Below are 15,245 nucleotides of genomic sequence, written 5' to 3' on the forward strand. Positions count from 1 at the left end.
ATAGCAACTACTTAACTCTACCATTGTAATGTGAAAGCAGACCTAGGCAATACATAAATAAATAGTCTTGGCAGTGTTCCAATCAAACTTTATTTACAAAAACAGGTGGTGGACCAGATTTATCCTGTGAGTGATAGTGGGCTGACCTCTAGTCTAGACTTAAGAAAGTAATGTATAAAATATTAATAAGGCAGACAAATTTCAAAGTGTGTTACATCTATCGTTGTTACATTGTTAATAGCACACACACAAAAAAACTGAGGAAATATTACTTAAGTATTTGAAAGCTATTCTTCAATTTGGCAAAGAAGTTGCCCAAGTCATTGATGAATTTGAGGGAAGTTCTAACATATGTATTTTTGTCTTACTCATTAATGTAAATAAGAATAAAAACCAATATTTCTGTCAGAACTACGACATTAATCAATCAGTCGCCACTGCTACTTAGCTACAGATATCAGAGTATGGCAAAAATCAAGGGAAAATTTTTCAAGAATCAATTGGCCATGTGGAATTTACATAAATAGTATTGCATATTTTGTAATTTTTTGTAAATGGTGTCCCACACATTATAAAATTTATGATAAACTTATGTATGCATATACGTGCATGCTTTTTTTTCTGGAAAGCTAATTGTTAAACTTTGGCTGGTATACCATTACCCAAACACCTAAAGTTTGTAAATATTCCTGCAAATGGTAGTACATATACTGAAAATGTAAGCTCTGACAGCATGATGATGTAAACCCAAAATATGTAGAGAGTGGAGTAGAAAAATTTTACCAAGTCCTCAGATTGGTGAGAACTATACTCCTCCTAGTTCTACTAGCATTAATGTACATGATGAGCAAACTAGAGCCCAAGAGAAAACTAGACAAATGGATAAATCTACATAGCTTTGATGATTAAACTTAAGACTTCCATTAGACTGTTTGTAATCTCTTTCTGCAATCTTTTGTGAAACATAGCACCTACACAAGAGAAGTGACTTAAAGTTTCAATGACCACCTGAGTCACACCTGAACTTGTGACATCTTTGGTACACAACGGCTTGGACCTCTCTTGTTTAGGGCCAGCCAGTCTTTGAAGCTGGGTCATGTTTCTTATCTGTTCTTCATTGGGTATGGATTCATTTTTATATTTATCCTTTCTAAGTTTCACTCCTTGTTCTTTAAAATAAAGATTATCAACATATCTCTGCACTATAAATGTTATGCAACTTAAAGAGATTAAACACAGAAAGTACTCTTCACACAATGAGCACCAGATTTATGCATGTTATAACCATCATCCCCACTAATTCTGCTATAACTAACATAATTATTAATTTTTCCAGTAGGCCTCAATTTTCTGAGAATCCAGGAAGCCTATGTCAGGCTCCATGGCTGGAAAGAAGTGATATCTGTAAAATAAAATACAAATAATTCAATTTCTGTTCATTTTTCCTAAAGTCATTCTAACGTATGAGCAACAGGACTGGTCTTTGTGGTATGATGGCCTAAAATACCTAACGGGGGAGGATGTTTTGGCCTCAAATAATTGCATCCATGCATGCCGGCACCTCCTCTGGCTAATGTCAGTAGATGGAAACGCATGTTGAATTCTATCTAATGTCGATCATTGCATGTAAAATCAAGCGATCAACTAAGAAGTGGTTATGACATGATCATTTTTACATTGTGTGACATGTTCCTATTGTACTGTCAACAAACATAAACTTTAATCTCCACAAAGAGAGTTTCTGTAAACTGTGTGCACACTAATGCTTTTCTTTTGCATGCCACTTTTCCCCAGAGAAATTCCTTTTACCTTGATTTCTTTTCCACAATTGTAATTCATTTCTGACTGACATGCTGACAAATCTATTCAATTTCTTTATATTATTTTAGTCATTGATTATTCCAACATATTTTTACTCTCTCTTTTTCCTTTTTAAAATAAATACCGTTCCCTTTGTCTGCACAGATGGCTTTAAATACATATTCAAGTTCAAGAGAGAAGTACATGTCATCTATATTAGTCTTGCCATGTCTAATTTGAAATTTGGTATCTTGACTTTGGACACCAGATTGAAATAGTTTCTTCATCACCAAAAATGTCCTTTAGAATTTAAAATCTATCAGAATCAATACAGTGTGGTTTCAAACACTCATGTGGCCTGTCTATACATAATAAATGAGCAGAATATTGAGATACCAATGGAGTTTTAAATTCAATTTTCTGTCAAATTAGAGCAGTCCCAAATGGGAAACAGGAACTGATATTTTGTTAGATGGTTGGATAACATGCTGCCTATGCTATTCCCTTGTTCCAAATACTTTTATTTTCCTCCTAAAGACATTGCACGCCATGTTTCTCAAGGTCACATTATAGTTCTCTATTCATCTTGGCTCCGGCGAACTTATGGCCTTCGTTTTCTATACCACTTGCCCCTATGCAGACATTCATATTCTAACCCATCAACACTTAGCTGCCCTTCCTGTTTAAATGTGTTCGTAATGAGTAGGGAGACATTGATATATTCAGAATTGCTTACTATTTGGAACAATTGATCTATTTCTTGCTCATCACCCTTGAGGACAAGGAACTTAGTCATCTAAGCCTCTGTACAGTTCTAGGTACATAATTGGTATTAAATGTATATTTGTTGACTGACAAAATTAATGAATTCCCATGAAGATGTTGATTCATACTCTCCTTTCTTATGTTCTATCACAATAATTAAAAGCAAGTTCTTGAGGAGATCACCTTAGTTTTTATTTTACTGAGACTATTCTTCCTTGTCCCTACGTTTTCTTCTGAAATGGATTCCTTTGCTGAAGTGTCACCCACTGTGATCATAAACTTCAGTATATTTCATCCATAGATGATTATCTTTAAAACTGAGAAAACAAGAATTTTTATTCAGGACATCACTTCACTAATGTGTTAAAATATATCCAAGTTCAGTGTTTATTAAAAAAAGATGAAAGTAAGAGAAAATTAAGTAGTCTTTGTTTCATACACATGTTTAAGTCAGGTTGGATAATAACAAAGTAATTTTACAGTAAGTCTTACAAATTAAATTTTAAAAAAATTACCTGGATTTCATTCTTTCTATGCTGACATTTTTAAATTGACGATCATTGTCATCTATTGTGAATGTGATATCAACTCATGAGAAAAGTGATACACTGTCTATTACATTCATAATTTTGAAGCCCTGAAAGATGGGCATATTTTCATGAGTTCAAAAATAAAATGGTTTATTGATTCCAACTATCCAGAGATGTTTTTGATTGTCATGTACTCACAATTTGGTGATAGATATGTTGCTTCTTTTCTATGCATTTGAAATCTTAGTTCAAAGCTACAACGTATCACATGAAAAGGCAATAAACTACAATGGACAACTGTGCTGATGACCATTCTACAGCTCAAGAAATAAAGTATTATGGTATTAAGCTATGACTACTAACATGATGCTTAGTTATATTTAGGCTTAACATTGTTCTATGTTTCAGTTTCCTTGTATGGTAAAAGAGGAGAAAAATACAAACATTCTAGATTTAGTAGCAATATAAGATACTCTCTCTTAACTACACTTTCATTAATAAAATCTAGGATCAAGTGTTGAATTTATGTTAAAAAAAATTCTGGCAATCCAATCAATTTAAATTCTCTTTTTACTCATATTGCTTTAGTTATTTCTTTCAAATAGCAATTGAATTACTGGTGTTTTCTTTTTGTTGCTGTTGTCTTATCTTTCAATGCTGGTTTCCCTTGAACAACTAACTTTTATCTGAGACCGTAGAACTACTGCAAAATAGGTACCTTATCTTATTTTGGCCTGAATCCAACAAGGTTGTAAATCGTTTTCCAAATCAAGGCATAGGTAACCCTGTCATTTATATTCTACAATAGCATAAGGTAGCATCATATTTGCTGATTCTCTAACATCCTATAACTCTACTGTAACTAACGAGATTCTCTTCTCGGAAATTGAGTGGGGAAGGCATTCCTGTAGAGTGTGCCATTTCCAGACAATGTTCTCTTAATTTTTTAATGCAACTATTATTGTGATTTATAATTGCATTGAAGGTTCTCTGTAATCTTTTTCAGGATATGTTCATTGTTATTAGTGAAATCCTAACTCCTTGAAAGGCATGTTTCATGAACCTCTTTAATAATATAACACTTTCCTGAAGAAGGGTGCAAGCCTTATTTTTCTTATGGATCAGATTTATACCTGCACATTTTCAAGGTCCTCCTAGATCTAAGTAACTCTAACTCAGAGGCCTGTTGAATTTGAGGAGAGGTTTTCATCACTTGGCTTAGGAAGAAATACAAGGTACCTATTTGTTTTATATGTCATAATTCTGAATTATTTTCTGTATCAGAGCATCCACAAGTTAGCATGTATAGTGTGGTTTAAAGACATTGGCAAATAGTTGAAATTCTTTCTCTTATAATCATAATCGAATTCAAAAATTCTGCTAACTAATGAATAGGGTAGAGCATGTAAAAATACGTTTCCTATAACTATTGCACTGGCTTGACTTAATAATGACGAGCAGCTGTCCGGGAGAAAGTAGAAATATTTTATTAATAGGAAAAATGTGTTCAAACTGCATTGGTGCTCCAGCATTTCAAAATCTTTTAAATAGAGAATTCAAGAGAAGGAGAGTCTCTGTTGAACTATGTCTATAGGGCCTATTACCCACGATACTGGAAGGAACTTCCTATAAATATTTTTCAGTCTTGTAGTGTGTATCTCGAGCATAGCAGAATAGCAGGGCTCCAGAATATGAATTATATATGCCTCCTGATAGTGTATTAACACAATAATTGAAGATAGAATTTCAATAAATTCTTCCCCTACTGTTTTCCAAATTTCTCAAAAACAGGTTTCGGTTATAGTGAAGTTTTGGACATTATTTCCCACTTACCCAAAAAGTTAAGGAGAAAAGAAAAATTTAGTGCTAAGAAATACATATGGCAAAGCTAAATATTAGTTTGGAATTAAATACTTATTTTCTCATCTTATTAACTTACTAGATGCTGGAGGTAGAACTTGAAAAAAGTTTGACTAGAAATTAGAATCTGCTACTGTGACCAATATTTATTCAATGCATACAAAACAAATTCAAGAAGAACATGAGAGTCAACAATGGGAGAAAAAGTCTACTGAATGACTTCTTGAATAATACAAAGAAAATGCAGAGGGATCACACCAAATAGTTGCTATTGGGCATAGAGTTGTTAGAATTTGGACTAACATAATTATATTTTTTAGCCAAGTGTGTGAGAGTTATCCCTATGGTAATAGAAATTAAAAAGATGGGATCATGAATCCAGGTGAACAAATCAAACCATCTCATCAATTATTAAGGAAACTCTCAGACATTAGTTTATACATATTCTGTTACAAGCAAGTGAGAATAGGGCAAAAAAGTTATTGAAATGTGTTTCATACTAGAAGCAATAACAGACATTTTGATATTTGGAAACAATTCCTAATTTTGTCAGAAGTCAGCAATGTATTCATTCTCACAAAGTGTAAAACAGTAGCACGGTGCTTGTGCCCACATGCTAACAAAGAGTCATTTTGGGAAAGCACAAATGTCTGTAAGGAGATGAAAAATTATCTTAAGATTAAAGAACAGAAAAATACCAGTACATACAGTAAGTTTTTTTTTTTAAAGATAGAGTGAGGGTTAATCATCAAATTTTGAAAGGAAAGAAAGAAAGTTGGAAGAAAGGTAGGAGAGAGGAAATAAAGAAAATATCAACATGAGCTATAATGTACACCATAACATCCTAATGTTTTGTTATCCTCTCAAATTTGCTACAAGATTTTTAGGTTTATAAGATGGGCCCTCTCTTCAGTTGCTAATTTGGGAGCCATATAAAAAATCAACTATCATATATACTAATTAGATATTTTATAAAACTGGTATTAAATTCAGAAGTTGGGTTAAACGACCAGTAAATTTATATTCCAGTAAAATATTAATTACATGTCTTTAGACAATAGGATGTGAACTTTCAGGTTTAGCGCAATACTTTCAACTATAAAAATATCCTTTAAAAAACTCTTCCTCTCATCTCTGGCCCCTGAAGTTTCTGAATTGAGACTACAGATGTTCTTAGTGTTCACTCCAGGTTAGTTACATGTGATGGCCATGTCTCATTTTGGCATTCCATGCTACATAATTTATAATACACTACTTAATTTACAATCTGGCTAGATTGTTTTGTTGTGTAGAGAGACTCAAATGGAACATATTTCATTATCTTAGCTCCTAGAAGAACACTGTGGAGAATGAAATGGTCTTAAATTGGCATTCCTCACAACATGCCAGGTTTCAGAAAGACAGAGTCCAGTTGCTTTTAGCTAAATCAGACAAATGGTTTTGTCAAGAGTCACCAATATAAAATTCCTGAGCTCCACATACATATCATCATATCCAAAGGCTGCCCCATTGCTGGCAAAAATGAACATTTTTAGAGATACAAGATTAAGAAATCACAATCATTGCTTCAAAGACAGAATAGGAAATTCCATCTACAAAATGTCACAAGCTAAGGTGTTTAAGTCTAGCATTCCTTTCTGTAATTCCTTATGCTTCAAACTCTCTCATACATAACATTCTTTTAGGATCTACATCTTATTCAGATGTCACATGATTTTTCTCTTCATAAACACCTAAGGGCGAAGAAAACAACCACACATGGCTCCTTGCATGTGGTCACGCCCTGTCTGACTTCTCTTTACACGTGAATTGAGGTTTTCCCTCTATGGGCCCTTTTAGCAGGGATTTCAAAGTGTCTTCAAATTTTACCATATCTAATGGTGGCTATTGACATACGTAGTCTATGTGTACAACTGGTCACGTAGTAAAGGCAAGCTATGACTTTGTATTTTAAAAAGTAAAGAGAAAACAATACATATATCATTTTAAAAGCTGCTTCCTGCATTCATCATAGAATGGGCTCATTTTGCTTGAAGAAAATAAATTAATGCACAGAATGATAACAAATACATCACACCTGGTAAGTATTTGTAAACAGAAGATGAAACGCTGAGAGTTTCAGGTCTGATGGCAAGAGGAGGACAGAATTACTCTATATGGGTAAAAAGCCCAAAGAGAAGCATGTGTGGTGCATGTTTGTGTGTGAGTGTGAGTGTGTGCACATGTTTCTTTTGGATAAGCAGAAGGCATATGAGAGAACAGAAGGGAGAAAAGTGAGGAAGAGAGAGAAGACAGGCAAGAATGCAAAACTCTATGGCAAGGTTACAATGAAAGATGCCCCTTAGGGGAGCAAGAAAGTTTTCGGAGAACTTTAAAGTCTAGTACAAAAAATAAGATCTTATTATATAGGGCCTCATATGATACTCTCTATTATTAGCAACTCTGCTGTAAAGATGGCTATATTTGTATTAAGTTGACTGATTTGTGGAGATGAGTTTCATGTCTGTGTCAACATGGTAAAGAACAGAGACTGCATGAAGATATATCATGAAAACCTTGATCCCATTAGGGATTTACAGAAATCTCATTGAGAACTTTGGAATTGCACAGAATGGGAATTGCAGTTGGGATCATACCAATTTTTCCTGGAATGCAACGGATAACGTGCATTTGAAAGAGATCCAGCTGGCATATGAACTGTGTGAAAAATTCCTTACCTCAAGGGTTCATGTAAAGTAAGTGAGTGAAATGCGGCAGGCAGGAGACGTTAGGAGATGATGGGGACTATGGGAACCTGGAATCTCCTGCCATTTCCAAATGGGGCTGCTGCTCCTTAGTTCCACGATAAATAGGCCATATGAGAACATGTATTCAGTGTTACTAGAGTTACTAATTTTTCCCAGAGAAGATCCAAATCTAAATATTTAGGTAAAATATCTCCTTTTTTGTTTTAGTAATGTCTATGAGTCAGATTAATATGGGGGATACCAGTTTTTCAAATCTTGACGTGCATATTAGCTGAAATTTCACTCCTTACAAAATCAATTAAAATAAGTTAGTTCTTTTTCAGCTTATAAAAAACATAAATCCAAAATATTCGCCTTCCCCCTCCCTAAGGAATGGTTCACATGTAATTGTCCAAGACTGTGTTTCAGATGTCACATCCTCATTTCAGGAAGCAGTATAGGGGAACTTGACAATGTCAGAGACAGTGGGGTATTTCTCTGCAATGTAGATAGATCTTTCTTCTTCCCAAAGGGCAAAGACATGAAGCAGCTATCTCTCGGGGAAGACTCCTGTAAGCTATCACCTGATATTCCAAAAACATACCACTGGCCTAAACTCTGTCAGATAGTTACAACTTGCTGATAAGGAGTCTTGGAAATATAATCCCTTTCTGCTTGCTCCTTGCGCATCTAAAAATTCGATTTTATTTTGGAAGAAGAGTAGAACGTAAATTGGGGGATGTCCAGGACAAATGGCATTGTCTATGTGGTTGGTAAAGAGGGTAACTCTAACACTGATACTTTCTTACCTTTCTCACATCCATTACAAATTCTCACTATAATGAAAGTGGTCCGGTAGACAAAGTGTTGTTAATTTCACTCATTCTCAATTAAGCTGTTGGTGGCATGCCACAGCAATGAAGTTCAAAGACATTTTTTAAATATGTGAAGATATTTCAAAAAACCATTTTGAATTGTTAATGTTTAATTAGGAAATAGTTCAAAATAGAGAAAACCAGGATAATCAATGTTACAGATACCCATGTAGCCACTAGTTAGATTAAATTGACATTCATACATTGCCATACAAGTTCTCTCTTTCTTGAAACAAATCTTTAGGGAAGATCCAAATATGCAAAGCCCATGTGGAACTGAATTGTTTGAAGATGAAGGAAGGCTCAGAATTCCACCCTCTGTACAACCACTATCACCCCAAAATCTCCAGGGTTCTACTGAGTATTGAACTGGCAAAATTCAATAAGGCACTGACAATCAAAGGTATATTACTACTTCAAAGTTTCTTAGAATTTAGACTTCTGAATACACAAGTAGGAACAATGGGTCTACAATACAATCATATTTTTCTCTTTCTCCCTCTCCTTGTCTTTTTTCCTTCTCTCTCTCTTTCCTTTTAAAGGAGCTCTTGATTTCATTATTTATTACACAGGAAAAAATTATTTGCTCTAACTCTGTTATTTGTTTACATTCAGAGTGACTTCAGAAAATTTCTGAAAACGCTTTGACCTAATTCTTTCTATTTGAAGAAGATGATTCCAATTATCTATCTATTTCACATTCAGAAGTGAAATGTACCATGTAAGTCATCCATAAGAATACCATGTCTTCTTATTTTACAGGATTGGTTATAATATAACAAATGTTTTATTCTTTCATAAAGTCAAATACATTTAAAATTCATAGAAAATCAATAACTAAATGACACTAAAATACAAAAACATGATTACACTATAATCAACTCTGGTCTAGGACATTTTGCACCTGAACCCGAATATGACTCATATTCAGATGCCTAGCTTGACACTGCCCTGTGATTTTAAGCACTACCTTTACCATAACAAATTAAAAGAAAAAAAACTGCACAGAGAGATGAGAGTCATGATTCTAAAACAAGAATTCATCCAGAGTTTTTCTTGCCACTTTGGCCATGATCCACTTAACGATATGGAACAGTAAGGTGGTTGGCATGCAGAAAACACGGGTCTCAAAATGTCAGGGACAAGTGGTGTATTTCTGTGCAGCAGAGCTATAGCAAGCGTTTCATTTCCTCCTAAAAGACTCAATTTGTCTAATTTATCTGAGACACGAGCCCCGGAGAGTTCCTGAACAAGTTTTACACAATGTATTCTGCACACTTCAAAAGTAAGAAATAAATATGATATGACTTACCCTGACCTCCCTTCCAGTAACTCCTGCCTTCATTCACTCCTCATTTCTAAAGAAAGAAAAAGCAAGAAGCACTTATTGTTCATGTACCTACCAGTTACATAATTTAATCCAGAATATAATTCTTCAAAAATTAACTGCTGAATGGCAGTTTTTTTTTAAATCTTTGACACGTTGTTGAATTGGTTCTTTTTAAACCACTTTATTGAGGTATGATTGACATACAAAAACCTGTACATATTTAATGTATACAATTTGATGAGTTTGGAGATAAGTACCCACTTGTGAAACCATTACCACAATCTATACCATAAGCATATCCATCACTTCCAGAAGTTTCCTCTGAAAATTGTTTTAATGTTTGCTATCATTAAGCACTCACTTTACCTGTTATAGACCAAAGTAGACCAGTACACATCTGTTCAAGAAACCTAGACTGCTCCCTTTTTCTTCAGAATACATCTGTCCTTAGATTTTGAGTTAAATATAGCTTTTTGATCTGTAATTCATTTTGGAATTTTAAAAAATTTCTTTAACTAGATTGGAAAGAGAATACTTGAGCAAATTTTCCCTTTCCTGTCATTTACTTAGGTCAACCCATGCCCTCCATCTCATATAGGCTTATTTCTTTAATTGTCTCATCTCTAAATACGTCTAAACTAATTTAGAACAATCAGGCAGCCAAATTCAATGTCTGCTAAAAAAATGGGATACTGGGAATTTCATACATAGAGTAAATATTCTCATCTTTCAAAATGAAGGGAAGAAGAAGGTTCCAAGGTGAAATAGCTGAGTAAATGTTGATATCATAAAGAGTTAACGTTAAGAATTTAAGCATGAGTCTGATAAACGGATTCTATTCATTTGAAATTCTTTTAAAAACAGTAAGTCAGAGAAAAATGGCTTGATGCCTGCTGCAATTTGATGTAATTCTGAGAAATAAGTAAAGATGGAGGTTTGCAAAATACTGGAGAGTCACCTCTTTTTCTAATTGCAATTGTATTTAAGTCAAAGTTGAGCAGCCCCACGGGGCCCCACTGGTATTAGAATAACAAGTTATGGCTGGCAAAAACACACTAGCTCTCTAGCCATTGGGCAAAATTGACAATAAAGTCTCAGTAAAAGAAGAAGTTGGCACAACCACTTCCTTCCATCATATGCTGACAGGAAAAAATAATGAAAGCTGCACCAACAACTGTACTTAAGATGAAAATGCACTTACATGAAATACTGGATTCTGAGGCAATTAAGGTTTTCATTTATAACAGCTTGTTACCAGAGTGGTACCAACAGTCCTTCGTAATTAAAGGTGTCATTTCATCCCCAGACCCTTGGTAAGGAAAGTGAGAATTTACCTCCTGTTTCTTGGGAATTGCGGTTTTCTAATCATTTTGAAAGGGAGGGTGACAAGCTTAGTCACCTCCCCACTCTGTAATACATGAGCAGCCCATCTTGGAAACAGCTTCTGAGGACCTGAACATTCCCGCCCTCCATGGTAATGTGTTTCATTTTGTACATCCCTCACAATCTTGGTCAGGGCTCTTTTAAGGCAACTTGGCTCTGAACTTTTAGAAAGATGTGTTGTTTTACGTTAACACCAGAAGCTCTATACATCAAGGAAAAAACTTCAAGTGATGGGGGCTTCAAACGAATTTCTAATCTTTACAGTCCTTCAGTACTTATATCTTAAGAACGAAGGCATAATTTATTTTGGATGAAACCGAATTTCTCAGCTCTCTGCTAATAGGATCCTCAGGGCAAAAAGGGTGGTGAAAGCAACAACATAAAAAGCAGAAAGCTTCAGAATTTTTTGAAATTTAAGCCAGAAACAATAAATTAATAATTATGTTTGCCATGATTATTGCACATTTATGATAAATTGTTCTCACTTAGTAAATTGAACAATGAATGCGAGTGGCCCAGAGGATTAATAAAAGACTGCTTATATTGGCCTAAGAAGCATTGGTGACCACTCCAGTTTTATTAAGGAAGCCATCAAGCCATGTGCAGATGTCAGTGTACAATGTGATTCTTTTACCCCTTGTCCTTATGCTCTTTTCCCAGACTCAATTTGATTGGTTGCCAAATGTGTTTTCAAAATGAAAGCCGACCATTGTGAAGACCTTTCTGTTCTTGCTACAGAACTCTAGTAGAGTTCCCATTTGGTGAAAACACTTTTTTTGAGTCCAATCATGAAGATTTATTTTTCAATCAGGTCACATAATCAAAGGGATGCTTAAACATCTTAAACTGTCATTGTGGAGGGACAGAGCAGCATTCTATAAAAGAATCATCACTAAACCAACGGAGGTCCATCTGCCTAATTAGCCAGCAACGAAGATTGCCTTTGGTAAGCACAATATTAAAACTGTTTCCAGTTCTTCAAAGTGTGCTTCCCATCATCTTTCCTTGAAAATAATGAAAGGGAAGACACAATAACAGAGCACTAACATGGATGAGTGTAGCAAGGGCTCCAGGCAAGCATTGTGTTTCCTCCTGTGAAAAGTATCACCATTTATTATCACTCATTAAAATTTAATTTTATATGGCATCTTTAACAGGTCATTTTTTAAATTGGAATTTGTAGGCAACATTACTGACTAGTTAAATATTGCGAAAAAACAGATCTTCATAGATTTATTGTTTTAAGTTATTATTAAAGAGGTACCTTAAAAAAACAAAACAAATTATTTCCCTCTTAAAGAGCAAGATTGTTGTCCTTTCTAAGTAGTTTAGTTTACACAGTATTTCCACTAGGTTGTTGCACTGAAGCACCTCAAAAACCTAATTAGAAGTAGAAAATCATTAGCATATAAAGGACTTAAACCTATAACAAAACTATGGCATATTTAAACCAAGACTAAAATGGTAAAATAGAAATAGCACTAGAATGGAAAGTGGAGTTGAACATATCTTTCCTTTGCATATACTGCGATTAAAATCTATTTTTCTTCTACTGAACCTTATTTTATTACAGATCATGATTATTTCGACTTTTGATCTAAAATGGTTTCATGTGGTTGTAAAGTTGTAATAAATATTAATACTCATAATAACAACCTAAAATAAACTCTTTATTCTCCAAAAGGAAAGAGAAAAACTTTTATTGAACAGCAAGACTTCCATGTACTGTATATACATTTTATTATTTAACTCTGCAAGAACACATCAGGACAGACATTGAGCTCTTTTTGGAATCAAGGAAACTGATGCTTAGGGAAGATAAATAGCATGCTCAAACCATGCAAGAAGACATGGGTACACAAGAAAAATTAGAATATTAATCCAGATCACCCTGACTTCAACGGATTTTCTACTACCTTGGCTATCTTCTAAAGAAAATGTGTTTATCTGCATTAGAACAGCAGTCAGCAAACTTTCTCTGTAAAGAGAAAAAGAGTAAATATTTTACGCTTTGTGGTGCATAAGATCTCTGTAGCAACTAGTCGAAGTTGCTGTTGCAACACAAAGCAGTTTTAGACAAAATATAAAGAATTGAGTTAACTATATTCCAATAAAATATTATTTACAAAAGTGGTGAGTGGGCCAGATTTGGTCAAAGGGCTACAGTTTGTCCTGCACTTGAATGTAAGCTACTGAAGGTATAAACTTTATTTTGTCCAACATTATAAAACTCAATGCCCCAAAAAGTAATGATTAATTAATGGTGATATTAAAAGTAATGCTAACTAATGCTTACATGGAATTTATTATGTGCTACTCACTTTTGCGTATAACTCATTTAGTTTTCATAATATCTCTATGAGTTAGTTTCTATTTTTAACCATTTCAGGACATAAGGAAACTGAGGAATGAATAATGAATTTGTCATGATAATTCAGCAAGTAAGTGAGGAATCCAAGATTTAAGCTATGAAAGTGCATAATACACAGTAAGAGCTCAATAAATAATTGATTAATTAAATGAATCAATAAATGAGTGATTGAATGAATCAATATAGAGAGTTAGTCCCAAGTATTTTAACATAGAATTCTGTATCTTGGCCATCCAACAGATATCTTTTTTCCAAATTGTCTAGGTTTACAAAGCCAAATTTAAAGAAAAGAGAGGGGCAAATGAAATAAGGGAAAATAAAAATTTGCTATTGAGCATTTATTTCTGTATCTGAATTAAACTAGTTATCATAAATAAGACTGAACTTTAGATAAGTAGGTGGGAACTTTTAGGTTTAACTAGCAAGTTCATGTTTCCATGAAGGAATAAAGAAAGAAAAAAGAAAGGGAAGAAGGGAGGAAGGAATAAAGAAATGAATGAATCTGAGAAGAGCAGAAAATGGAGATGGGAGCTAGGGGAAATCTGGTGAGAAGCAAAATTCTAAGGGAGACCATTTACTCAACAGGTATTTACTCAGGGCCTAACATATATTATGCACTCAGCTACACCTTGGTAATACATTGCTTATAAAAAGAAAGAAAAACAGTCAAGGATGCTTCATTCATTCATAAGGCTCACAGTATATTAAGGAAATAAAATAAAATAGCATTTATATAAAAGCAGAAGTATGAATCATGGCAAGTGCCACAAAGAACTGGATAAATGCTCTGAGAGTCTACCAGTGGGATTGAGGGGTCTGGGAAGACCTCTGAGGAAAGGATATTCAAATCAAGAGTTGCAGAGGAATAGGAAATATCCGGATGAAGAGTAGGGAGAATAGCATTTCAGGCAGGTAACTAACAGGGGTAAAGATCCAAAGACAGAAATGATGATAAATCACACAAGGGAGTAAATGGAGTAGCTGGGGATAAATAGATAGGTTAAAGATAAATGTTGGCACAAATTTGCCGGTTAGATATAGCAGAGGAGAGAGAGAAAATGTCAAATGTTGGTGAAGTTAAGAGGAAGGAATTCAAGAGTAAAATTTTGAACATTTTAAGTTTGAGATAACTGAGAGGCATTCAAGTAGAGCTGTTCAGTAGATAGTGGATCCAAAACCATATCTGTCAGATGAGAGGCATGGATGAGTGATAGGAAATGGTGAATATTAGCATTTGGACAACATTAAGTCATGGGTGTGGAAGATCACTTAGAAAAAGACTGTGGAGAGAGAAGAACTTTGATATTTAGGAGTGTAGCGGAGAATGTACCTTGTGAAGGAGACTGAGAAGAAATGGTCAGAGAGGAAGGAACAAAAGAATGGAAGCCAAGTGAAGAGAGTCTTCAAGAAGGAGGCATGATTCACTTTGTGAAATGTGGTGAGAGGTTAAGCAAGATGAGGTTTCCAACATGGAAGTCATTGGCGTCCTTAACAAAGCTGTTTTGTAGTCAAGGGTATGGAAACAGGACGAGAGTAGTAAAGTAATGTGATGGTAAAGGTGTGACAGTCAGGACAGACATTTTTGAAAAGCTTCAGGGTAAATTA

General features: G+C 34.4%; 1 long non-coding RNA gene across 1 annotated transcript in view; it reads right to left on the reverse strand.

The window, feature by feature from the left end:
* The window catches only part of LOC123288754 (uncharacterized), a 2,093,166-nt gene that overhangs the window by 549,832 nt on the left and 1,528,089 nt on the right, over positions 1–15,245 (reverse strand). The window contains exon 8 of the long non-coding RNA XR_011505731.1: positions 9,869–9,914. This is a non-coding gene — a long non-coding RNA (uncharacterized lncRNA). The remainder of the gene's footprint in view (positions 1–9,868; positions 9,915–15,245) is intronic.

This window comes from Equus asinus, chromosome 9 (genome assembly GCF_041296235.1).
Source record: "Equus asinus isolate D_3611 breed Donkey chromosome 9, EquAss-T2T_v2, whole genome shotgun sequence".
NCBI lineage: Eukaryota > Metazoa > Chordata > Mammalia > Perissodactyla > Equidae > Equus > Equus asinus.